Source organism: Marmota marmota, unplaced genomic scaffold (assembly GCF_001458135.2).
Source record: "Marmota marmota marmota unplaced genomic scaffold, marMar, whole genome shotgun sequence".
Lineage (NCBI taxonomy): Eukaryota > Metazoa > Chordata > Mammalia > Rodentia > Sciuridae > Marmota > Marmota marmota.
Window position 1 is genome coordinate 11,737,017 of NW_026000211.1, and position 3,139 is coordinate 11,740,155.

Here is a 3,139-nt window from a genome sequence, read left to right on the forward strand (position 1 = left end):
GGCGGGCGGGCAAGTGGTAAGGGACTTGTACCAGGAGAAAAAAAGAAATGACTTGGTCTAATCTACTTGTTTACCTTCCAGTAACAAATTGACACAGAATAATGCTGTAGTTTTCAAACTATACATTCAAGTACCCTGGGGCACTGTAGGATGTTTAAATCCTTCTAAGAATCAGTTACACCTGACATTTGTCAAGCATCCCAAAACCACTTGTGCTTCCATCTTCAATATTACATTGCACTTCATTCCTTTCAATGATATCCTTTGTGGAGTTGGGATTTTGGGTGGTGGTTGTGATAAAAAAGGTATCAACAACATCAATGTGGAATGATATGAGGAGGTGGTGATGGTATCTATACTCCAAGGTTTAAGAGGCTATGCAATGCCCCAAAGGACATATAATCCATTAACAAGTAATAATATTTAAGAATGAAATAAAATATCTTCTTCCAATTTATAAATATTATATAACAAACAGCAACAAAACTGTTAGGACATAATTACTAATCGAATTGTTTCAAAGTAGCTAATTAATTAACAAAACTCTTAGGTATTCCTTTTGGCCCTGGAGCAAATATGAAAAATATTACTAAAACACTAGGGCACCATAAAACAAGAAAATCTGGGCACCTCTGGACCAAATGCTAGGAGGACAGTTCTCATTTATACAATGTTCTTTGCAGGATCTTTCTGGCTTTAGGATTACATACGGTAATAAATCTAGAATCTAGGGATTAATAAGGGTTTGTTTCCCAGAAACATCACCCATGCTATGTAACTATATGAGTGTAAAATACAGATGTTTCATAACCTCAGTGCTCCCTGCTGTGTGTGGTGACTGCTCACTTCTGCCTTGGGTTTCAACCTCAAGCAGCAGTGCAAGTGCCAGCTGTTCCAGGCCTTCCTCTGCCTGGCCTATGCCTTGTAATCCCTGGTATCCCAAAAGTTAGTAAATCTTGGTATTAAATAAGATCTCTAATTTGTGTGAGATGTTTTAATAATATAATCCTCAACTTCATTAGTTACCACAGAAAACAAAATTATAACTACCAGATTAGCAAAACAAATTTTTAAAATCTCACTTTACTGAAGTGTTGGTGAGAATATGGAGCAATACAAAGTCGTAAAACACTGTTGGAAATAGTATAAATTAGGACAACCATTTTTAGAAAACAATTTATTATCTAGTAAAATTAAACATACATACTCTATGACAGCAATTCCATTTTTAAATATATGCTTTAAGAAACTGTTGTAACATGTGTATTAGGGAATATGCATAACAATGCCCACAAATAGCCATCCAAATGTCTATTGTAAAACAACAGCTAAACCAGCACATTTATGTCTATATAATGGCATATTATAGAGTAATGAAAAAGATTTAATAGCTACATCCTGCAACATGAATGGACCTCACAAATATAATCCTGACCAAAGATCAAGTGAAAGGATGTGATCCAAAACAATGTAAAATAAAACAGTCTATTTTAGGGATATAAACATATATGGAAAAAGTCACAAAGAAAAGCAAATGAAAAATTAACATAAAATCCAGGAAAATACTATTATCTCTGAAAGCCTAAGAAAACAAGAAATGGGAGTTGGGCCCACCAGGTATTATTTTGTTATAGTTCTGTTTCATAAGTGGGTGACAGATATAACAGGTGGTCATTAAAAAAATCAGAAAAAAAAATGCCATTCATAATAGCCTCTAAAAAAAAGCCTAAGAATAATCAAGGAGGTGAAAGACTTCTACAAAGAAAACTATAGGATATTGAAAAAGAAACTGAAGAAGACACAAGAAGTTGAAAAGATCTTTCATATTCATGGAGAGACAGAATTAATGTTCTTAAAATGATCATACGACCAAAAGCACTATATAAATTCAGTGCAATTCCCATCAAAATATCAATGACATTCTTTACAGATCTAGAAAAAACAGTCCTAAACTTCATTTGCAAGAATAAAAGACCCAGAATAGTCAAAGCAATTCTAAGGCATAAAAGCCTCGCTGAAAGCATCATAATACCTGACTTTAAATTATACTACAGTAACAAAATCTGCATGGTATTGGCATAAAAACAGGCACACAGACCAATGATACAGAAAGAAGACCCAGAGACAAGCCCACACAGCTACAGTCATCTGATCCCTGACAAAGGTGCCAAAACCATACTTTGGGGGGAAAAAAACAGTATTTTTAATAAATGCAACTGGGAAAACTGGTTATCCATATGTAGAAGAAGGAGACCAGATCCTTCTCTCTCACCTTGTACAAAAGTCAACTCAGAACAGATCAAGACCTAGAAATTATGCAATTCCTAGAAGAAAACACTGGGTTATAATACATAGGCATTGGCAACTACTTTCTCAAGAGAACCCATAAGTTTAGGAAGTAATTCCAAGAGTTAATAAATGGGATGGGTCCAAATTATAAAAATTTTGTCTGGCAAAGGAAAAATTAAGAATGTGAAGAGGGGCTGGGATTGTGGCTCAGCGGTAGAGCGCTCACCTAGCACGTGGGAGGCCCTGGGTTTGATTCTCAGCACCACATATAAATAAATAAATAAAATAAAGATACTGTGTTCAGTTACAACAACAACAACAACAAAATATATATATATATATAAAAGAATGTGAAGAAAGAACCTATAGAATGTCAGAAAATGAGTTAACTAGTCTCTGACAGAGACTTAATAGCCAAAATATATAAAGGATATTACTACCAAGAGAATAACCCAATTAATAAATGAGAAAATAAACTAAACAAACTCTTCTCAAAAGAATACAAATGGACAACATAGGAAAAAAGGTTCAATATCGTTAGTAATTAGGTAAATGTAAATCAAAACTACACTGAGATTTCATCTCACACTAGTCAGAATGGCAGTCATCATCAAGAATACAAACAGTAGTCAGGCACAGTGGCACATACCTGTAATCCCAGCACTCCGGAGGCTGAGGCAGGAGAATCGCAAATTCTAAGCCAGCCTCAGCAAAAAGCAAGGCACTAAGCAACTCAGTGAGACTCTATGTCTCAATTAATACAAAATAGGGCTGGGGACATGGCTTAGCGGTTGAGTGCCCCTGAGTTTAATCCCCAGTACCCGCCCACCTCCCAAAAAAAACAACAAAA

The 3,139-nt window shown here is 35.2% G+C and overlaps 1 protein-coding gene across 6 annotated transcripts in view; it reads right to left on the minus strand.

Moving 5' to 3' along the window:
* The window catches only part of Primpol (primase and DNA directed polymerase), a 33,889-nt gene that overhangs the window by 5,220 nt on the left and 25,530 nt on the right, over nucleotides 1–3,139 (minus strand). The gene's annotated exons all lie outside the window — the stretch shown is intronic.